The following is a 25,199-nucleotide window of genomic DNA, read 5'->3' as shown; positions in this document are numbered from 1 at the left end:
GATGCCATCTAGCTGAGTGGGGGGGTCATGCTTCCCAGGGTGTGTATATGATAGATCTTCAGAATGTTTGGGGTTCAAGCTTCCAAACGTATATCTGGGATAGAGATTCATAGATGTTCGGGGTTCGAGCTTCCGAAACATTTCTGTCGTAGATTTCAGATTATCCGGGGTTCAAGCTTCCGGAATATATCTGTTGTAGAATTCAGATCATTCGGGGTTCAAGCTTCCGAAACATATCTGCCGTAGATTTCAGAACATCCAGGGTTCATGCTTCCGGAACGTTTCTGTCGTAGATTTCAGATTATTCGGGGTTCAAGCTTCCAGAACATATCTGTTGTAGAATTCAGATCATTCGGGGTTCAAGCTTCCGAAACATATCTGCCGTAGATTTCAGAACATCCGGGGTTCATGCTTCCGGAACGTTTCTGTCGTAGATTTCAGATTATCCGGGGTTCAAGCTTCCGGAACATATCTGTTGTAGAATTCAGATCATTCGGGGTTCAAGCTTCCGAAACATATCTGCCGTAGATTTCAGAACATCCGGGGTTCATGCTTCCGGAACGTTTCTGTCGTAGATTTCAGATTATCCGGGGTTCAAGCTTCCGGAACATATCTGTTGTAGAATTCAGATCATTCGGGGTTCAAGCTTCCGAAACATATCTGCCGTAGATTTCAGAACATCCGGGGTTCAGGCTTCCGGAATGTTTCTGTCGTAGAATTCAGATTATCCGGGGTTCAAGCTTCCGGAACATTTCTGTCGTAGATTTCAGATTATCAGCGGTTCAAGCTTCCGGAACATATCTGTTGTAGAATTCAGATCATTCGGGGTTCAAGCTTCCGAAACATATCTGCCGTAGATTTCAGAACATCCGGGGTTCAGGCTTCCGGAATGTTTCTGTCGTAGATTTCAGATTATCCGGGGTTCAAGCTTCCGGAACATATCTGTTGTAGAATTCAGATCATTCGGGGTTCAAGCTTCCGAAACATATCTGCCGTAGATTTCAGAACATCCGGGGTTCAGGCTTCCGGAATGTTTCTGTCGTAGAATTCAGATTATCCGGGGTTCAAGCTTCCGGAACATTTCTGTCGTAGATTTCAAAACATCCGGGGTTCATGCTTCCGGAACGTTTCTGGCGTAGAATTCAGATCATCCGGGGTTCAAGCTTCCGGAACATATCTGTTGAGAATCTGGGGTTCAAGCTTCCAGACTGTATATTTGATAGAAATTGGTTTTGTTGATGCTATTTTCCTGGCCAGTTGGTCAACCTGAAAGGTAAAGTTAGTTTTATGCGATGACATGATGTATGTATTGCATCGTAGTATGAAACTCTCAAAATAAATGAGAATCTTCGCATGTTATGTTTGTGTTCACCATGATACAATATATGAGGCATGGAGTTAGATGCATGATGTATGGATGCAAAGTGTTGTTAATGACGCCAAAAAATTGTAGCAATGTTTGGCGGGGAAAATAAATCCATGTCTGTTCAGCGCCTTTGAGAGATTATTTGAATCTCAACTTGACTTCCCCAGATGAATTGGATAATAACATGTCATGCCCCTTGTACACATTGGCGTTTTAGCCAACTGAGTCAGTCGTGGGAAATTTTTCTTGCTTTTCGGAGCATTACTGAAGCATGCCTGCCGGGAGGGCTTCCTGAGATTTGTGATGTTATAAGCAACATGCCCAAGTATCATGAAATTAGGAACAATGCCCTTGATTAATCCGAGTCGGAGGTAATTTTCAACTATGCTTGGGTGACTGATCCTAGTCGTTCAGCAGTTTTGAGAGATCCCTTGAATCTTGACCTGATTTCCCCAGATTGATTGAACTATTACACAACAGAGTATCCAACTGCTTTTGTGCCCCTGAGGGTGGTCAGAATTTGAGATATTCTCGCTTGAACTCAACGGAGTTTTGAAGCCAACTTGTCCCTTGAAAGGATTAAAATTTTCATCTGCAGTTCATGATGTAAGCTTTCCTGGTGTCAAGTACTTGTTCATATGCAAAAACGTTTATTATGAGAAACATAATTCTAATGCAAAGTTCATGTTTGTCTTGAAGTTTAAAAGAATTTTTTTTGAAAGGATGTCAAAACATCGATTTTTGTGAAAGGTGGTGTGATACCAACTCAAGCGTTTTAGTAGAAACTCCTAGGAGTCGGTTTACCGTATTCTCATTTACAGTATGCTTTCGAATTAACCCTGTTTCAATTAGGACTTTTGAGGGTTGTAACGTGGCCAGGTTCACGATTTTTAGAAAAAAGGATTTTTAGGCTCAAAATTTTATTGGTGCCCACCCCCTTCGTGATGTTCTTCGACCTAAGTTCAGTTAACTCAATGCGAGCATTCATCCTTCAAGAGGAGTTTGAGATGATTGAGGAATCAATGAGGTGTCTGGACATGGCAGTCACTTTACCTTTCGTATTTTGTGTTTGATCACACGACTTATTCTTTGAATTTATAGTCACACGACTTTGCCCGTTTTGTTGAGGATTTTTTTTTTATATTTCCCAAACTTTTGCCTGGACACACTCTTTTGAATTTTGGGTTTGAAGTCCAGCGGGATGCCATAACTTTTGCCTAAGTCACTTATTTTCAAGTTATTGACTCAACGAGCTTTCTTTTCTCTTTTTTTTTTCATTTTTTTTTGAACAAGTCGTATGAGACGTCTTTGATTCGTTGGAAAGATTGTGATTGCCTCATTTCTTGGTCGATGAGGGATAACCGTTGTTGTATCGTCATATTTTGACCTTCTATTGCGAGGTATGACCATTTAGTTTTTTACTGTCCTTAACCTTTTGAGGGATAACCATTGTTGTATCCTTAGATGTGCACTCCAGATGAATTTTGAACGCTCGATCAGATTAACTGAACACTACCATGCCCCTGGGTTAAATGCGAGGGTTTTTCGTATAGAAAGGAAACTCCTACTTCAAGGCTCAAAAGGGGTTGACAAGGGATTAACTTCCTTATATCTCCAGTGTTTAGGGATTTGAAACAATGCCTGTACATCATCAACAGGGTTTTACTCGAAAGCACACCATTTGAGATTATGAGTATTATATGTTCGTCATTCTCCCTTCAGAGTTATCATGCTTTATCGCCGAGAGTTTGGCATCACTAGCATAGAAAAACATGTTAGAGCGAGAGCGAATGAATTTTTTCAAGACAAACATATTCAATGCATCATTATTATAGTTCAAAAACAAACAAGTATGACATATAAGCAGTATTGAAGCAACAAGAAAGATTACGCATGAATATGCATGATGATATAGAGATTGTCAAAGTTGAGGAGATTTTCTCCGTATGGACTTATTGCTTCAGAAGGTCCATTGAGTCGAAGGAGAACTTCAAATCTGGCATGCAGGTGTGAATATGATAGCCTTTGCATCAATCAGGTCTTGTACCTTATCTCGGACTGGTTGGCAATTATGATCGACTGACCAAGTGCCCCAGAGAGGAAATCAAACCAAGTGTTCGTATCTGAACTACAGATTATTTCTAAAAAGAAGATTCTGACGAAGCCACAAAGGAGTTGTAAGTATCAAGCTTTAGGGATTTGAGGCAGAAAATGATAAGCTCGTTGTCTGGAAACCTGTTATGCAATGATATGTATGCAAATGCATATGCAATGTTTTCAAGGATCTTTTGGAACCCAGTTTGCAGCGTTAGATATCGAAATTGGTTGCAGCTTTGTTTGAAGAATTTTGACTTTCGTCTTTGAATATCCTTCTATAAGAATCAAGCTCACCATATCCAGTGGGTCATAGCCTCTGATTCAGGGTACGTTACTTTTAAGTTTAAAGGCGTATGGCTAAAGGAAAATAAATCCTCTTGCCCCTTGATAGGAACTGTACCTATGAGTTTGAAGGTATCTGGCTAGAGGAAAATAAATCCTCTTGCCCCTTGTTAGGAATCTGGCTCTTGATGATGGCACCTGGAATTGCGCGCCCTAAACACTTGAGATCCTTGAAAATGGTTAGTTAGGTGATGAGGACGAGTAATTCCTATAAAGAGTTCAAGTTGTTAGTGTACACACAAATCCTATAAGGAATTCAAGCTGTTAGCGTACACACAAATCCTGCAAGGAAACCAAACGGTTAGGGTATAAACAAATTCTGCAAGGAAACCAAACGGTTAGGGTATAAACAAATCCTGCAAGGAAACCGAACGGTTAGATAACAATCAAGTCACACAGGTGTCCTTAAGTTTTAAAGGCTTGCATGGAGTCCATAGGTAAGTACCCTCCCCACTGAAGTTTAGTTGGCTCAACCTGTCCTATATAAATATCGGGTTCTAGGGGGCTCATATCATTGACCTTTCTCGAAGGCGCTTATCTCAGTTCGGCGATCGAATCACCAACCAAAAAGGTCCCGAAAGTCCAGTCCATATGAGTGTAGCTTCGAGTATCAACCAACTTCAGTCGGAACCAAAGCCAGCTATCTCGCTACTTTCTAAAAGGCCAAAGTTTAGTTCAACTAAGGTTCTAGGGGCGAATTAGTGCTTAATGACACCACGCGGTAGCCAAGCATTTCCTCAGGTCGGATCCCAAGGAACACCAGGACAAACCAATGTGTCACACTAACGATGGCCATCAGATCAACCACATCAGTATACGCTGTGCAGTCTCCTTGATCTCATGCCATTTACCTAAGGTACTCAGATCCGGGTGTAGGATCTTTCACACAATAACAAACCCAAGCATTTCCCTTAAAAATAAAGCACACAAACAAACAATTAAAAACATTTATAATGAACTAAGCCCTAAGGTAAACCCCTCTTAAAGAGTCCCCAGCAGAGTCGCCAGTTCTGTAACTCGGTGAACTGACTTTTATTTTTTAAAGCAACCAATGTTGCGGTGAGCATGAGTCGCCACCGACTTTTATTTTGTCCAATGTTAGGAAAGGTAAAAAGTACAGAAAAAGACCTTTTGAAAAAGAAAACGGGCTCGGGGGGTAAGTTATGAAAAGGGAAGGTGTAAGCACCCTTTTCATCCGTAGTTATCTACGGTCTCTTAACTTGCTTAGCTCATGTTTGTTTGTTTTGAGTTGAAAAATGGGCATAAGGACTTTAGCGTAAATGCGTAGCCTTAATTTTTTGAAATAGTAGTGAAAAGATGTCTTTTATTGAGCTAGGCAGGTTAAGAGAACTACCCTAATTAATTGGTCCTTTTCTATACTTTTTACGACTCCCAGGGTTATCCATACTATATAGAAGTAGGAAATCCTTGTTATATTGGACGTGCGGGTCATCGAAGGGTCATCGAGGTCGTTTGAACGCAACAAGTAGAGGTACCCTTAGCAATATCGAAGGGACAATCATCTTTCATTAGGCAACCATTTGAGGGACTAGATCATATCATCGTAGGCAACATCGTGGGTCATCGAGGGACTTATGATCTTTGCGATGATTTTTAATCGAGGGACTTTCGCTAATAGGTACCTCTACATCCGAGGGACACGACCTTATAATCGAAGGCAACCGAAGAGGGGCGTACCCTAAGGGTGAGTGCGTGCAAGTGTGTTGGATTCGATCATAGTTTATCTTGTATTTTTTAGTGAGCTAACGTTTGATTTATCTTGCCATACACACCCTAATTAGCATACATCTAAGCAATATAAACAATAAAAATACGGAAATTAAAAATGCGGGAAAATAAAGAGGTTCACTATAATATTTACATTTGACCTATATACATTCTAATACTCAAATAAAAGCATAATCAAACACGCGTCATACAAGTGATTTCGAGATGGGAGAAGAAATCGGAAGAAAAATTAGTCTTTGAAAATAAACGAGACCTAGATCTAAGATAATTGTTAAATTACTATGTCAATAGTCTAATTCTAAGTTAATGACTAAAATAATTATTAAATACCAATAAGTTTAAATGATTAACCTAATGTTTAGTTAAGAAATCTAATATTGATAAACTAACTCTAATTTGGATGGTTGAAATAAAATAAAAATTGATTAAATTATAACCCTAAAAACTTAATTGTTTTTGTGATTTTTAATAATTAAATAATTAAAAAAAAAAAAGAAAGAAGAAAAAAAAAACTCGATTAAAAAACAAAAATAAAAAAATGATTTGAAAAGAAAGTTGATTAATTTTAACCTAATCCTAATTGTTCATGATTTTTTTTAATAGTTGATTAAAAGTTAATTAAGTTATATAAGAAAATAAAGAAAAAGAAATAAGTTAGAAAAGTGAGGGATTTAACCAAAAATAAAAGGGGCTCCATCAGGACTAGAACCCAGGTCATGAGAGTCATGAACGTGCACGTGTGGCCATCTGAGCTGCGCTGCTTCTTTGAAAATATCACTACCATCAATTAATAAATAATAATACAAAACTCGAATTCAAATAAGTCAAACGCGGGCCCCACAGTTGTTGCGCAAGACCAATCAAGATTGGAGAGAGGCAGAGCTTTGTTGACCAGCGAATAAGGCTGCGCCACACAGCGGTCAACCAGTCAAGAGAACTATTCATCATCTCCTTCCTTTTTCCTGCGGATTTCTCCATGGAATTAGCTGCGGATTTTCTTGCGAAAAATCCTTCGAATCTTAAAACCTGCAAAAAGCCATATTAACAAGAACAAATATAACCCAGATCCATGTAAAATGACGCTCTGAATCTAATGGTGAGGTCGGTTTCGGCAAATTTGGCTCATAACAAAGAATACGAACGCTTGCAAGTTTAAAACCATAACCATGGCATGTTTCGGTTTAGGGCTTAAAGCTCGATCTTTCTACGTCAATCCTGTACTTCATCATCTCGTGATCACATTAGAAGCATTAGTTTTAATTAAAATAAAGTCATGGTAAAAATACGAAAAAAAATAAAGAGAATGAACATGATGAACATGGTATGCACGTTTCTAACGTTTCAACGCATATCTCTTTATCGATTCTTACTCTTTGGTGTCTTAGGGAGAGATTAGGATTGATGGTTGGTACTGAAACGAACGGCACCTGGTGATACAATTCCTACTCCTTCTCTTTATTTTTTGCAAGTGTGGGAATGATATTTGGAGGCTAGGGTTCGTCCCCCTTGATCTCAGGACATTATGCACATATATGAGAGATGATTTGGGTGAGAAAGATGGAAAGAAAACATGTCCTTGAATGCCATGAAAATCAAGGATTCTTTCCTTCTTTTTTGAAAACTTCCCAAGTTTAAGAAACAATTGCTTTGATGGAGATTAAGGGCATTGAATAAGTTTGATTCACCTTCTAGAATCCCCCAAAAAATAGGCGTCCACCCTTTCCTTTAATATTTATTTTGATTTTTTTTAATCTTTTTAATGGTAGTAATAATAATATTAACACTAAATCAAAAAATAAAAAAGTACTAGAAAAAAAACAAAAATTTACTGAGTAAAAATAAAAAATAAAATAAAAGAGATTTGGATTTTTTTTTTAATATTTTATGACTTTTTTTTGGATTTTTTGTTAATAAAATATGGATAAAGAAAAAAAAAATTAATAATTTTTAAAATAAATAATAATTACGAAAATAATATTTAAATATTAAAAAAAAGGTTTTTTTTTTATATTTATTTTGAATATAAGTAAAAAAATTAAATTAAATCTATGGTTAGAAACAAAAAAAAGGAAAAAGTGTTAGAAGTGGGATTCGAACCCGGGACTTTATACTTGCAAACCTTAACTCCTTACCAATTGTGCTATATTATTTTTTTGAAATAAAAGCCAATTGAAAGTGTATGAAGCATTGTCCAACATTTTGCTATTTATTAAAATATAAATAATTTAAGGGTAAACTATTATATTTTAAAATAGACTTTAAATCGAATATTTATAAAATTCAGGATGTCAATGTAAATGAATCCAAGATTTTATAAAAATCCAATTTTGAAAATAATTTCGAATTTTTTTTTTTTTGGAAAATGTGGGCAAATTTTGGGGTATGACAGTAAGTCCTACAAAGAGTTCAAGTTGTTAGCGTACACACAAATCCTGCAAGAAAACCAAAAGGTTAGGGTATAAAAAATCCTACCAGGAAACCAAACGGTTATGGTATAAACAAATCCTACAAGGAAACCAAACGGTTAGATAACAATCAAGTCACACAAGTGTCCTTAAGTTTAAAGGATTGCATGGAGTCTATAGGTAAGTACCCTCCCCACTGAAGTTTAGTTGGCTTAACCTGTCCTAGATAAAGATCAGGTTATAGGGAGCTCATATCATTGACCTTTCTCGAATGCACTATTTCAGTTCAGCAATCGAATCACCGACCGAAAACGTCCTGAAAGTCTAGTCCATATGAGTGTAGCTTCGAGTATCAACCAACTTCGGTCGGAACCAAGGCCAGCCATCTCGCTACTTTCTAAAAGGCCAAAGTCAAGTTCAACTAGGGTTCTAAGGGCAAATTAGTGCTTAGTGACACCACGCGGTAGCCAAATGTTTTCCTCGAGTCGCATCCCAAGGAACATCAGGACAAACCAAAGCGCCGCACTAACGATGGCTACCATATCAACCATAGTGGTATACGCCGTACAGACTCCTTGGTCTCTTGCCATATGCCTAGGGTACACTAGATCCGGGTATAGAATCTTTCACACAAGTAACACCCAAGACAACCTTTAAAATTAAAGCAATCAAATCAAACAATTTACAAGAAAGTAAGAGTGAACTAAACTCTAAGGTAACCCCTCTTTTAAATATCCCCAGCAGAGTCGCCAGTTCTGTAACTCGGTAGGAGAACTGACTTTATTATTTATTTCGCAAACAAATGTTGCGGTGAGCAAGAGTCGCCACCGACTTTTATTTTGTCCAACATCTTGGAAGGGTAAAAAGAACAGAAAAAGACCCTTTTTAAAGAAAACGGGCTCGGGGGGTAGATTATGAAAAGGGAAGGTGTAAACACCCTTTTCGTCCACAGTTCTCTGTGGGCTCTTAGTTTGCTTAGCTCATGTTGTTTTGTTTGAAAAACTTGAAAAGAAACATAGTGTGTGTGTGAGAAGTGTGCTGTATTCAGATATTTAATCTTGAAGTTAGTGAGCTAACGTTTCAGTTAAATTATCTTGCCATGCACACCCTAATTAGACATACATCTAGCAAAATATATAAACAAGAATTTAGAATGCGGAAATTTAAAAGCAGAAATAAAAACCTAATTACTATTACATAAAAAACTTGTGCGACCTATACACCGTCTAGAATTTTAAAATAAAAGCAATAAGAATACATGCGACATTCATAGAGTGTTTTGAGAGGGAGAAGAAGAATCGGGAGAAAGCAAGAAATTAAGTTTTCTTGGATTTTTTAAGTGAAAGCTTAATTTAAATTAATTATTGAACTAATTCTAAGTGTACCTAATTTAAATTAATTAAATGAATAAGCTAATTATTATGTACAAAGCTTAACCTAATGTCTAACCCTAAACATCATTAATTAAATCCTGATTAAAAAACTATGTCAAAATTAGTCTAATAAAAATCTAAAAACTAATTGTTTTTAATTAAATTAACCTAATTAAATTAAATCCTAATTACCCTCAATTAAAAGGAAAAAAAGTTTATTAGTTAAAACCTAATCTTAATTTACTAATGGTTAATTAATGATTAAAAACTAAATTGGGATCACTATGGTTAATTGAGTAAAATAAATAAAAAAAGATGTTGGACCTCATAAGGTGCAGGCCCACGATATGAGATATCTAGCCAGGAGGAGGGTTGGATCGCTGGAGAGTGTGTGATAGGAGCAAATTCAGTTGGGCTCCAAACAGCAGATCCTAGATCCATTATAAACAACAAAGGGAGGCAATGCGGCCCAAGGAGGGTGTATAATAGAAATCGGACTGGGCTTTTTATAGTCATTTAAGCCCAACCTTTGTCATCAACAAAAATAAGACCTAAGGAAGCCAAAACTTATCCGCCTCCTCCATTTAATCCACCCAGTCCCATGTTCTTCTTCAAGGCTCCATCTCCCTGCAACAACAATGAGCAATCTTTTTTAAATTCAAACCAACTAGAATCAAATGAAAATCAATCATAAACTAGTGGTAAAAAACAATGAAAGAAAAAGAGCTATCTATTGATGGAAACGAATTGTCGGCGTGGTGGCATTGAAGTGTCGGTGAGGTGGTGTGGTGAGGGTTGTGCTTCAGCCGCCGATTAGCGTTATTGGCTCGTTATTGAGTCGATGTGGCTTGCCGTGTTGACGCAGTTGCCGTGGTTGAACGATTGTGAGGCGATAAATCAAACTGTGATGTTGATGTTGGTTCCAATGTTGCAGGTTGCGTGGAAGGCTTTGCTGAACGATGATGATGCGTTTGTTGTTGTGAGTGCAGATCACGTGGAGGAATCAACCGAAACGTGAAGTGGTTGGTGACTGCGTTGTTGTAGTTGAACGCTTTGAATCAGAAACCTGAAGGTGCGTCTGTCGAAGGAGTGGTCGCGTCGGGGTAGTGTAGCAGATCATCGGAAATTGATCAGAGCGGAGGGCGATTTCTGTAACGCCCCGATATTTACTTATTTATTTAATTAAATACTTTTGAATTATTTTTGGGATTTGTTGGAATTATTTATTTAAGTTGGCATGTTGAATTAATCGGATTAATTTAGTTGAGTAAGTGGTAGAAAATAATATTAGAAATAGGACTAGATATAAGATTGGCTTATTTTATGGTGTCATGAAGTAAAAGTGGGGTGTAGGTATTAGGCCCAATTGGTTTATTAGAAAAATAGAATAATAGAGTTATTATAAGAGAATGGGAAAAATAGAATTAGGTTTTTAGTGCTGTCATAAGAAAGAAACATAAAGGTTGGAGAAGAGAAAAGAGGAACGTAGAATTTGGGAAAGAGAGAAAGCTGCAGAAAAACCTAAGGGGAGCGATCTAAGAAAGGAGAGTGAGGTGGAATTCCAACGGCAAGAAAACTCAACTAACAATTTCGAGGTAAGGGTGGGGTTCTGACTCTATAAAGGAATTTATGATGAATATTATGTAAGGGTGGGTTTTTACATGGTTATTAGGATTATATAATAATATATGATAGATAGAAATTTGTTTAGATTAAAATCTCATATTTTTATGGTTTTGACATTGTTAGATTTTGATGAGCAATTCCTAAATATAACTCGTAAAAAGTTGGATTAGGATTATAGTATATATTTTGATGTGGTTGGTTATCAATATATTTTGGGTTGTTGGGATCGTTAAAGTGCACGAGAGAATTTGGATTTTGTAAATAGCTATATGCCACTTATTTAGTTAATTGAATACGGTTCTTTTTTTTTGCCTACTGTGTTTTTCTAATTGTCAGATTATTGTTATTTATGTGCTAGTTAATAGTCCATCGGGGTAAACTCATGCTGTGTCTTTTAGTGAAATCATGTATTAATATGAATGTGGTTTAATATGAATGGAAATATGATAAGCCATCCGAAAAATTGAATTACTGGCGTGACTACTGATTCTACGCATCGATGACCAAGTTACAAAGAAAACATATACTTTTATTGTCCTATCAAACTAGTGCCTTGATAATATAGTAATATAATCTATATATAGTGTCATGTTATGAGATATAGTACATTCAATTGGATAGTGTTTTTAAGCTACTGTAGCGTCACACATACTGTGTTTGTATTGTGTTTGTATGTGTTAAACTAAGGAAAATCTATTTTTAAGTTTATAATATATAGCAATTCATTAATAATAATAATAATAATAATAATAATAATAATAACAATATTGGTTTAATATTATAGATATTATTTTTAGGAGTTTTGAGTTAGAGATAAATATTTATATTATTTGGCTAATTTAAATTATTGTCAATAGGGTTGTTAGAGTTGTCAATAAGATTGTTAGAGTTGCTTTCGAGTTGTTTAGAGTAAAATCTGATAAATCATAAAATTAAAATTAACGGTATTTGACTCTTTAGAGTTGTTTTATTATTACTTGAGTCAGGCCATTAGCCAATTGAGTTCATAAGAGTTACCCTTATATGTAAGAGTTGTCCGTAGAGTATTTTTGGAGTACTTTAGAGTTATTTTAGAGTCGTAGGAATTACTGTAGAATTGTTTAGAGTTTCTTGGGAACTCTGTTGAGTTATAATTATATATTGTTATAACTTTTTATGAGTTAATAATATAGAATAAATTAATGAAAATGTTCTGTTGAGATGTTTTGAATTCATAAAAATGTTATTTTTGATTCTTTTGAGTTTTTGAGACTGTTGGCTACTCTTGGACAGCGTTAAGGGTTGCTTGGAGTGATTTAACGGATTAAAAATTAATTTTGATTGATTTTATTAATTTTGACGAGAGATGATTATGTATAGAAAAATGTTGGTGTTGTGCATGATTATTATGCTTTCTAATTGAATACTTGTTGATTTTATAAGTATATTCTTATGGTGGTTGACTGATGGTGAGTATGTGATGTTGAATGATATTAAAGTTGCTGTTGTGTTGTGGGATAATAGTTCGAGCAGGGTGAACTATTATCGTGGGTCAATGCATGTTGTTTATTGTCGGGAGAAGACTTTAAATCTTATGTTGTTGTGGCATTGATGTGTTTTGACATGCATTCATGATGTCGTTGTTGTTGATGAAAGATGCGAGTTGCAATCCGAGCAGGGTGGATTGGTGACTTGTCCCGAATCCGAGCAGGGTGGATTCGGGGTTCGAGCAGGGTGAACCTGGTTCCCAAGTGAACCAATTTTTGATGATATGGTACCACACGCATATGCATAGAGTTGCATAGGCGAGTTGCATTACATAACGAGTCATGTATATATTTGTTGAATTATAATTATTGAGTTGTGATTGATTGGTGTGTTGGGTGCGAGAGTGTAATTGATACACTATGATTGAGATTATGTAGAATATATTATGTGTTGATATCCTACCTTGTAGTATTTGCCTTTGATTATTGATTGTGATTTCTCACCCCTTTTGTTTGAATGTTACCTCTACATGGGTAACGCGCAGGTGACAAGGATTAGAGTAGCTGAGGTATAGTATTGCGTAGATCGAGTCGGGTTCTGCTCTGATATGTAACACCGGGGGATGAACGCTTGTTTTTGCGATTCTTTTATTATGATTCGTTTTCGGGAAGTTTTTGAGAGGATTATGAACTCTCCTTGATTGTGTTGAAACTGTTGGTACTTTCTGTCATTTTTTTAAGATGATAATTACTATGCATTAATTATTTTCGTTGCGTTAATAAAGTGAAGTTGAATAATAATATGATTTTGATGTCGGTTCATCCGTACTAAAGTGTTATGTATCTTTATTTAAACATCTGAGCATAAGTTTGTGAAAAGTTGATGATGTAGCATCCCATTATTTGTTTGATTAAATTTTTTTAATCACTCTGAATATTTATTTAAATTTATGATGGGGAAATGGGGTGTTACAATTTCACGTTATTGGTGGTGGCGCGATTCACAGACGTGTGATGGTAGCTATTGCGATTTCCGGTTCGGTTTCGGGCTTCCAATCTTACTCTGCTTTCTATTGTGTTCTCTTGTACCAGCAAATAATCCAATCTGAATCGGTGAATCGGATGTGGTGATGAGTGGATCGCAAAGCTACTGTTTTGGTTTATCGTGAAATCCCCTTTTTCCCTTGCAAAAATACCTGATGACAATCGTTAGCATAAACAAATTGACTGTTAATGTGTTGAAATCCATGTACAAGGTGTCGCACGCTCGCGAAAAATGAACAGAGTCGCCACCAATATATTTATCCCATAAGGGAAAGGAATATCAGAAAACCTAGGAAAGGAAGGAACAGGGTCTTGCGACCAGAGAATCAAGGTACGGGAATCGGTTACGCAAGGGGAAGGTATTAGCACCCCTCGCGCCCATCGTACTCGATGGTATCCACCTATGTTTGTTTCTATCTAAAGGGTGTGTACTATGTCTATGTCTACATGCGAATGAATGCAAAAGAAATACGGGGAAAAGAAGGAATATTTACAAATGTGCTCGTTCAAGCCCCGCGACTTGATGCCTACGTATCCTTTTCAGGAATCAGAGCGCCGTAGTTCGGCTCCATAGTTTCGTTTGTTTTTGAGTTTTTTAGTTGGGCGGAGTTAACGCTCGCGCTCTTGCATAAGAGGACAGCCTAGGATGCAATAGAGCGGAGATAACAATGCCCTTAAGAAAGGAGATGAGAGAGAGACTTTGAGTGTTTCGAGGAAATCCCTTAAGCAAGGGAAACTCGAGTTACTCTTTGGTTTGTGTCTTTTAGAAGTTGGGAACTTACGCCTGAATGGGACCCTTAAGCAAGGGAGATCCAAGCACCCGAACATTCCCTTAAGCAAGGGACGTTCAAGCTTCCATTCCCTTTTTTAAGAATTTTCACTTTGATTATTAATGTTTTAAGTATTTTCTTTGTATTTTTTTTAAAGGGATTTTATTTTGATAGTTTTTAGGTGTTTTAGTGTTGTAAAAGAAAAGAATGAAAAAGTGGGGGACTAGCCTAATTTCTAAGCCTAGAATTGTTGTTGTTTATGTACAAATCTAGCCTAAAGTTATGGTTACTAAATTCTAAAAGGAGCATTAAAATGGTATTAACAAAATAGGCCTAAAAGTGTGGCAAAAACAAGTAACAAAATTACACAACAATTATACAAAAAATAGAATGGAAATGATGCAAAAGCAATTCAAGCATTAGTATAAAATTGGTTTAAAAACTACTACTATTTTTATGGGTTTTTAGTATTAAGGGAATTCTAATTAAGCAAAAAGGAAATAAAATGATTACCCTAATCTAAACTAATATTTTTATTGATTATTTTCAAGTAAAAAATATTATCAAAGTCTAAAAGGGGAGAAAAATAGTATTTTTGTTACCTAAAAGAAACATAAAAAATTCTAAGTAAAGAACTAAATTCTACTAGTTTCTTTTATGTGAAACAGGGGGTGCAGGTTGAAATTGAGGCGCTGAGCCCAAAGGAAACAGGGCCAGCATAGTTTTTTTTGTTCACGTAAAAGCAAATAAAGGGGGTGCGCTGAGTAATTGGCCCAAGAGTTATTATTGTGTACAAATTTTCAGCCAAAAAGGCGCGTCCTGGGCTATAAGGGTGTGTGAATAGCGATCCATGGTGACAAAGCCCTAAGAGATTTTCGGTCCATGCTTGTTTTTCATCCAGACTTTGTTATTCAAATTTGTTTCATCATTTTCAATAATAAAAAAAGAAAAAGTAAAAATAAAAACAAAGAGTCAATTGGGAATTAGGGTTTATTGAGACGATTCACCTGTGACCTTCACACTTCATTCAGACTTTCGCCCCCCTTCTCTCAAGCGAATTCGACGGTGGCGGAGGCCCCTTCTCCGAGTGAAAACGAGTCACGAGCGCCGATTGAACCTCTCAAGCTCTTTCTCTGGCAACGCAAGAACATGACGCCACCACAAACCAGACTAAGAGCCTCTCTCCCTCTTGTTTCTCATACTCGATCTCTCGATCGAGGAATCTTCAGAGACGATGAGTGACGATGAAAATCGAGTGATGTTGTTGATGGCGATGCGAAACTGAAACGAAGGTTACGATCATGCGGTTGGCGAAATAAACGCGAGCGGTGAAGAAGTCGTGAATCGAAGCCGATACGAAAACGAAGACGACGAATTCTTCAGGTAACACACATTCCGAACTCGTTCTTGTTTCCTTCTCTTTACGATCTCTTATCCTTCTTCTTGAATTCTTCTTTTGCTTTGAATTTCTGAATTTCTGAAATGAGAACGTTGCTTGTGAGTTTTTTCTGATGATGCGTGAGATTGAGAGTAGAGTGTTGAGAGTTACATGAGGCTAAGCTCGACCGATCGGAGCTCCGATGAGAAGCTCCGGTGGCCTCTGAACGTGAGCGTATAGTAGAGGGAAGGAGAGAATTGAGGGAGTTGCAGAGTGAATTTGGTGGATGAAGGTGAAAGAGAGAGTTGATGGAGGAGAAAGAGGGATTGAAGAAGATGAAAGTGAGAGAGTGATGAAGATGGATAATGGTGGATGGTGTGTGTGTTGAGAGAGAAGCAGAGAAAGGTGAAGGTTGAAAAATGGTGATTATGGCATGTCCTCTGAATTATGGAGGGAATGGGTGATTATATAGAGTGTAGGCTCGGGTGAGTTAGGTTTGGAGTGAGGTTTGGGAGGTAGTTACTTAGGTTCGGATTCTGTTAGGTTTGACTCAGTTTGTTGACTCAGCCCAACTCAGTGAGTGAAGTTAGTTATAGGTGGTTGTTAGTTACAAATTGGTTGAAGGGTTAGTTATGTTTCTGTTTTTTCCTGTTGGAGTTTATTAAGCAACTGTTAGGAGGTTTGAGATGTATGGCTGTTTTTTCTGATATACGTGTGTATGATATTGTGTATGCAAAACTGTCTATAGGTTCTATGGTCAGGGAATTTGAGGAAAAAACTGGTGAATTAATAGTGATCTGCTAACAGAAATTTGTTAAGTAAAATATTAATGTTAATAAAGGAAAGATTCAACTGTTAGTGTTAGGATTAGTTGAATTAATTGTTATGGGTTTTCTGAATGCAATTGTAGGGTTGATGCATGTATGGCTAGCAGTGAAACGGTTTCCCCACGGATCTGCACAATTGATGTGATTACGGCGGGTTTGAAGCAGGGACCGGTTTGTCTATGGTAGGTATGGGACTGTTTGGAATTAGCTACGTATGTGAATGCAGACGTGGGATTGGTTTTATGTGAATTTTGAAGGTGAATTCAAGCTGACAGTTATGTTGATCTCAGTTTGTAATTAGTCCTTTTTGTGAATGTTTAGGTGCAGCAAATGTTTAAGTAAAACAACTGCTACTGATGTGGTTTGAGTTTATTGTGGTACTGTTTGAAATAGCTAGAAGCTAAATGGTGCAGGTTGAAGACAAATGCAGGTGAGGATGTAAGGTTTGTTGTATTTACTTCTTGAAAGTTGCAAGGACGCAGTAAGTTATAGTATGGAACTCTGGAGTTTTTGATGATATGTGTGCACATGATGATGGTATTCTGACTCTGTTCTATTGCTGCAGGCTTGAGATGAAACTGGTTTGGGCTGGGAAGCGGTGTTCGATGAATTGAAGTTTGATGCTTAGGACTGATTAGTAGATGGCTGATTCTGGTTTAGTAGATGATGTGATGATGGTTTACTGTTTTTTTTGTTTTTTAGATGAATGTATGTGCTGTGTGTCAATGGTTTTCTTTTTTGGTTCATAGTGGATATGGTGATGTATATGGTTCAGGTTCTTGGTATGTAGCGAATGGACTCGAACATGGCTTGAAGTTTGAAGACAGAATGGCGCATTCGAAGAAGACTTTGACGCATTTTTTTTATGTAATTCTCTTTGTAACAATGAATGTAACGATCTTTTAGCTTGAATTTGTAAATGATGTAGGCTTTTTGTAAAGAATGGACTTGTAATGATTGAGGACCCTTGCAACGGTTTTAAATTTGAATTCTTGGAATTTGTATGTTTGGCTTGTAGTCATGACTTAAATCTTGTACTGACTTGTATCTCAAGCAAATGAAGAAGTTTCCCTCGTTTCCTTAAATTTAAAATTTTCTTCATGCTCCATTATCCCCCATGATTGGAGTGCCTCTCAAAAGAAAGTGGTCCTGGTCTATCTTGAATGAGGAAGCCCACATGACTTGGTCAACAATAGTCACCTTATACCCAATGAGACCAAATTTAGTTTTTTCTTACTTTTCAAGTTCAAATGATTAATTGTATCCTTTACTTCTCTCGATGCCTGACATTACAAGAATTTGTGCCTTGATCTTCAAATCGACTATCAACCCCATGTCTTGTCATAGGATAAACAAAACCTGAACAATGGTTGCCCACACAGAGACAAATCGATGCCTCAACTCAAATCATAGCATTGTAACAGAATCAGCTGATGAAGTACATGCGAGGCCATGACCTTAATCAATAAATCTTGATTCAAATGACCTCGGAAGTAAACCTTGTGCAAAGCCTTAAGTGAAACTTCAACTTGCTTCATGACCCTTGATCCCATATTTTTAGACATTTTATTTAATGAATGATGCATGTTATGTTAAATGACCTAATGGAGAGATGCAGATGAAATGCGAGTCTAAATCCAGTTAGAAATTAAAGGGTAGGACAAATTTGGGGTATGACAGCTGCCCCTATTTAATCGTCTTATACCTGAATGTGAGATTGGCGTTAGCCTTTCAAACATTCGAGGTAGAAGAAGATTAAATACCAAGACCAGAAATTTGTCCTGAAAAGACGGTGTAAGTGTTATCCTTATTATTTTTTTTATTTTTGATATCTGCTGGGGAAAAAGAAATTTTTTGGTGGAATGGTTTATGGTATGTAATGGGTTGAATGGGGAAACAGAATAATGACTTGCTGGGGATTGGGAATTGGTTTTACAGTAAGAAATTATGGATGAATGGTGGTTGTCAGGCGAGAACTGACTTCACCATAAAATATCAGACGAGGACTGAAAATGAAAGAAATGATTTGCCAGGGCGAGGACTGGAATTTGAAAAAGGGTTTGCCAAGGCGAGAATTAGACTTTGAAGAAAGTTTGCCAATGCGAGAATTGGGCTTTTGAAAAAAGGTTTGCCAATGCGAGAATTGGGCTTTTGAAAAAAGGTTTGCCAATGCGAGAATTGGGCTTTGAAAAAAGTTTGCCAAGGCGAGAGTTGGACTTTGAAGAAAGGTTTGCCAAGGCAGGAATTGGGCTTTGAAAAATGATTACCAGGACGGGCACTGGACTTGAAAATGATTACCAGGACGAGAACTGGATTTGGGAAGATGATTACCAGGACGGGAACTGGACTTGAAAATGATTACCAGGACGGGAACTGGATTTAGGAAGATGATTACCAGGACGGGAACTGGATTTTGAAAGTTTTGCCAGGACGGGAACCAGGGCTTTGACTTGATTTGCCAGGGCGAGAACTGGGCTTTGGAATTGTTCGAAGGTTGGAAGGTAAAGGATTCACAACGCAGGGGTTGGATCTAAACAGTTTTCCGTACGAGGGAAAGGATCACGGAGACTAGTGACGACTAGACTTGATCAAAAGACATAATCACGAAGATGTTGATGCTTGTGAAGCATAAGAATTACATTAATCCCTCAGGCCAAAGGCGGGGTGTAACTCTTCAAGAGTGGCAATCGTTCGAATTGCCACACACCAAGTATGGTTATTCAAATGATTGAAAAATGAGATGGGTTGAATGCCCACCCTCATTCGCACTCTAATTTGCACGCAGCACACGGGAAATAACCTCGGAGACAACGGTTCTGACGAAGAAAGACATTGTGTCCGATCCGCACTGGAGAGAGAAAACGAAACTTCTTCTGGGGTATATATTGCTTTGTGCCTTCTGGGCACATGAAAACTGGCTTATGCATTGATGCATGTTTGAAATTTTTTATGGCGTAATGCTCCATTTTGATGGATATGCTACGCTTTTGAGGATGCAATGCTATATGCAATGGAAACTATATGCAGAGTGCCAAATAAAGGCATCGGTGTGATAGAGAAGCATGATCATTGGGGTCCGTTGCTTGTTGTCTTGAGATGCCAATATGAATCGGTGTTGGAAACCCTACAGTACCAAAGATTATTGGCAACTGCCTTGAGGGTTGGAATGTAGCTTCGTTGGGGAGGAAGTGACTTCATTTGACTTTCCCTACACCTTGAACTGCTTGGGGATGGTGAGTTTGAGGAGATTCCCTCGATTCACCATGTTGAGGATGAGAACTTCAGAAGAGGAGACCAGGTCGGGGGAATGGGACAACTCCCATGAGAACTAAACTCATGTGCTTGGGGAGAGACCAAAGTTCCAGGAGAAATAAACTCCTATGATCGGGGAGAATCAATATAACTCTGAAGATTGTGCCCCAAGATTCATGGACTATGAAGGAATTTGCCCCAAAGGATCCTTGGAGAGATTTGTCAAATCTCGACGTAATTGCCCCAGATTGGTTGAACCCAAGAGAGATTCCTCGACTTGATTGCCCCAGATTGATGGAAGCTTAAATGGATGCCTCAGTTGACAGAGTCTTCACACAACTTGCCCCTTGGAGTAGTCAGCCTTTGAAGTGAATGGCTCATAGAATCGATCAACTCTTTCTGCAGTTGTTCATTGTTTAATCTTCCTTGATGTCAAGTATTTATTCACAAGTAAAAGATATTTGTTTTGAAGATGATAATCTTAATGCAATGCTTATGCTAGCTTCAAGATCAAAGTTATTAAAACAAAGTTGTGACATTCAGTGTTTGAATTATTTGTCATATCGATATCAACATAAATGGTAAGCAAACATCTAGGAGTCAGTTTTACACAACTTGCTTTTGAAATAAACCCTGCTTCAATTAGGTCTTTTAAGGGTTGTAACGTGGTCTGGTTCACGGTTTTAGAAAGAAAGGATTTAAGGCTCAAAGTCTAACCTAACCCACCCATTCTTCGTGATGTTCTTCAGTCCTAAGTTCAACTTAACCTGATACGAGCGTTCATCCTTCAAGAGGAGTTTGAGATGGTTGAGGAATCAATGAAGTTCTTGGATATGGCAGTCACTTTACCTTTCGTTTTTTGGTGTCCGATCACACGACTTTGTTCCTTTGATGAGGACCTTTATTTTGTAATCCTCGTTTTTCGCTTCTGCTTTGCCTTTCCTTTTTTGTTTCCCTAACTTTTGCCTGGACAAATTCTTTTGAATTTTATTTTGGAGTCCAGCGGGATGCCCTAATTTTTGCCTAAGTCACTTGTTTTCAAGTTGTTGACTTAGCGGGCTCTTTTCTTTTTTTTCAATCCTTTCTTTTTTGAATAAGTCGTGTGATCCTGAATCTCTGACATGTGGGAGGTGATTGTGACTGCCTCATTCTTTGATTGATGAGGGAGTACCATTGTGGTATTGAGTTTCCTCAACCTTTTGAAAGATAACCATTGTTGTATCCTTGGATGTATACTCCTGATGAATTTTGAATGCTCGATCAGATTAATTGAACGCTACCCTGCCCCAGGGTTAAATGTGAGGGTTTTTTCTTTGGTATAGAAAAGAAACTCCTACTTCAAGGCTCAAAGGGGTTAACGAGGGTCTATCTCCCTTATATCTCCAGTGTTTGGGGATTTGAAACAATGCCTGTACATCCTCAGCGGGGTTTTATTCAAAGCACACATTTAGAGATTTTGCGTTTTTATTTTTTTTCATCATTCTCCTTTTGATATTTTTACTTAATCCAGAGTTGATATCGATAGACAGAAAGATATGAGTGAACACGAATGGATTGATTTGAAACTAGCATATGCAGTGCATTTTTTTTTTATTAAAAACAAACAAGTTTTACATGAAAGTAACACTTAACAAAAACAAGGAAAATTACAAATGAAAATGCAGAAATGAATTGATGATTGCCATAGTTGAGGAGGCTTGACTCCGTCTGGACTTGTTGATCTTGAATACTTTTTGCAGTTTCTTCCAAACTCTTCAGATTACTTCAAAAGAAAACCTCAACGAAGTCACCCAAGAGTTGCAAATTTTGCCTTACTTTAGGGATTCGAGCAATGCCAGTGATGCAATGCTCAAGATAAGAGTACGTCTTGCTTATCCCTCGTGCGGGAGCCCCAAGCATAGTTGCTAGAGTGGTAATCACCATCAAACATGGAGGAACCTTGCATGGCCGTCAAACTTAGAAAAGCTATATGTTGTGAGGAAAGAATTTGTTGATTCTGGAGACTTTCTGAAATCTAGGCATTTATTCGAGCAAAGGAATTCCATTCACCCATATGTTTCCTTCTTGAAGGGTTATATGCCTCCCATCAATCAACTGTTGTACTTTGGCTTTGAAAGCATTGCAGTCCTCAGTTGAGTGCCCTGCTGATCCAGCGTGATATCCACATTGCACATTAGGGTCATACCCAGGTGGAAACGGTTGTGGTGGAGGCTTTAGAGATTTGGGAACCACCAATGAGCTTTGAACTAGATATGGAAGAAGTTTAGTGTATGTCATGGGAATCTGGTCCAAAGGAGCATTTCTTCGTTCCAAATTACTTCTCGGTTGGCGTTGATTCGGATGACCTTGTTGATGTGGAGCACATTGCTTTTGTGGCAGATACTGAACCAGTTGTTGTTGGACCATCTGGGGTTGTTGATTGATAGTGGTGGCAAAGGCTTGTGGAATATATTGGCCAGGAGAAACTAGTACCATCTGATAGTTAGGAACCTGAACCTGAGGATAAGCAGGGATTTCCTCTTCTGCGATCTCAGAAACTGCATTTATTTCACTTTTCTCTTCTTCTGTGAATTCGGAAACATTAGCAATATCCTGAATTTTACCCATCTTTAAGGCGTTTTCAATTCGTTCCCCTACGACAACCAAACTTGAGAATTCGGAGGAAGCACATCCCACCATCATATTCAGATATGGATCTTTCAAAGTGTTCATGAACATGTCTACAAGCTCTCGTTCCAAAAGAGGAGGTTGGACTCTGGAAGCTAATTCTCTCCATCTTTGTGCATACTCTTTGAAAGACTCATCAACCTTTTGAGTTAAACTTTGGAGTTGTAGTCTAGTAGGAGCCATGTCACTGTTGTACTTGTAATGCTTGAGAAAAGCCTCTGCTAATTCATCCCATGTGCGGACATGGGTTCGTTCAAGTCGTGTATACCATTCAAGGGATGCTCCACTGAGGCTATCTTGAAAGAAATGCATTAGAAGCTTATCATTTTCCGCATATGGAGCCATCTTGTTGCAGAATGCCTTAATGTGACTCATCGGACAAGTGATACCCTTGTATTTCTCAAAACTGGGGACTTTGAATTTAGCAGGAATCTTGATATCAGGCACTAGGCACAAATCAATAGCATTTAAACCAGAGGAGCTTCGACCTTCTAAAGCCTTCAATCATTCCTCCAAGAGATGGAATTTTCTATCATTTTCCTCGATCGGGAACTTGAAAGCTTCAAGCTCAGAATCGTTCTCATGATGTGAATCCTCCTTATTTGGAACTTCCACGGGCACAGGTTTTGATCCCCCATTAGCAACAGTGGTTGGAGTACCATTAGCTAACTTAGCAACACTTTGTCTTAACTCTTCTTGCCCTTGAATAACAACATGGAGAGTCTCGAAGAGTTGGGTCATCCTTTCCCCCATAGTATCCAAGTCCTTACGAATCTCAGCCTGATTCTGTTCGAGATAGTCCATGATTCTCTTCTGATTAATCCTTGTACGCTACGGATGTAGGGAAGTCAACTTTGTTGAAGAAACAGAAATCTGGATTGAAAGGACCCCAATTAGCTTCTGATGCGGAACCATGAAATGCATGATATGAATGCAATGTTTCATTTCCGAGGAATCCTAAAGTCTTTTCACACACTTTTCTTTTCATTTTTTCTTTTGAAATCCAAGCTTTATTTTTTATAGAATATCTTTTCTTTTCTTTTCTTTTCTTTTCTGCTTTTCTATTTCTTTTTTCTTTTCATTTCTTTTTTTTTTGGAAATAGACTTTAGAATTCCTCACAAATGAAGCGGATAAAACAATGATGTTATGCAATGCAAGCATGGGATCAAGGTCCATATGATCTGAGTAACCACCACACAATCCTCTGAATAACTGATGTGAAGCTTCTGTACAGGCCAAGTGTCACAGGATCAAAGGTTCGACGCCTTTTTGAATACCAGAATATCAAGCCATGAGAACGGACCAAATAAAGGTCCGACCTCAAATATGAAGAGCCAAAGGTATGTAGGAGTCAAGGTTTCCTGTCCCACCCCAATCTCACGGGTATGAAGTCTAGACACGGACAAGTGGTCCCTAATGGTCACTAGGGTCTACAGTTCCCCTGGGGTACAAAGTGTTTGAGGCAACAAGCGTGCCAGACACAGTGTTCCAGGAAAGAACCTCGCCCAGTTGTGGTACCCCATGTCAAGCTCGATCGTAGCAAGAGCCACGGGAGTCAACATGAGCATCCACGCTAATCCTATGTGTCACTGGCCTGGGTAGTGGGCCTTTTACCTCACAAAAACCCCCCACCTGCAAAACAAAGCAGAAAAATATGTGGTCCCCACGGGGACCCATAATATAGTCCAGATGCATGCGGAAAGTAAACATGATGCAAACAGGAAATAGACATGATATGCAAACATATATACAAAATGTAAACATATAAGCAAATAAATAAACACCCAATAGAAGAAACAAACAAAGGCTAGGATCGACTTGCTTAGGCATCCCCAGCAGAGTCGCCAGGTGTCGCACGCTCACGAAAAATGAACAGAGTCGCCACCAATATATTTATCCCATAAGGGAAAGGAATATCAGAAAACCTAGGAAAGGAAGGAACAGGGTCTTGCGACCAGAGAATCAAGGTACGGGAGTCGGTTACGCAAGGGGAAGGTATTAGCACCCCTCGCGCCCATCGTACTCGATGGTATCCACCTATGTTTGTTTCTATCTAAAGGGTGTGTACTATGTCTATGTCTACATGCGAATGAATGCAAAAGAAATACGGGGAAAAGAAGGAATATTTACAAATGTGCTCGTTCAAGCCCCGCGACTTGATGCCTACGTATCCTTTTCAGGAATCAGAGCGCCGTAGTTCGGCTCCATAGTTTCGTTTGTTTTTGAGTTTTTTAGTTGGGCGGAGTTAACGCTCGCGCTCTTGCATAAGGGGACAGCCTAGGATGCAATAGAGCGGAGATAACAATGCCCTTAAGAAAGGAGATGAGAGAGAGACTTTGAGTGTTTCGAGGAAATCCCTTAAGCAAGGGAAACTCGAGTTACTCTTTGGTTTGTGTCTTTTAGAAGTTGGGAACTTACGCCTGAATGGGACCCTTAAGCAAGGGAGATCCAAGCACTCGAACATTCCCTTAAGCAAGGGACGTTCAAGCTTCCATTCCCTTTTTTAAGAATTTTCACTTTGATTATTAATGTTTTAAGTATTTTCTTTGTATTTTTTTTAAAGGGATTTTATTTTGATAGTTTTTAGGTGTTTTAGTGTTGTAAAAGAAAAGAATGAAAAAGTGGGGGACTAGCCTAATTTCTAAGCCTAGAATTGTTGTTGTTTATGTACAAATCTAGCCTAAAGTTATGGTTACTAAATTCTAAAAGGAGCATTAAAATGGTATTAACAAAATAGGCCTAAAAGTGTGGCAAAAACAAGTAACAAAATTACACAACAATTATACAAAAAATAGAATGGAAATGATGCAAAAGCAATTCAAGCATTAGTACAAAA

This window comes from Vicia villosa, linkage group LG4, assembly GCF_029867415.1.
Source record: "Vicia villosa cultivar HV-30 ecotype Madison, WI linkage group LG4, Vvil1.0, whole genome shotgun sequence".
Taxonomy (NCBI): Eukaryota; Viridiplantae; Streptophyta; class Magnoliopsida; order Fabales; family Fabaceae; genus Vicia; species Vicia villosa.
Note: the sequence above shows the minus strand (reverse complement) of the source record.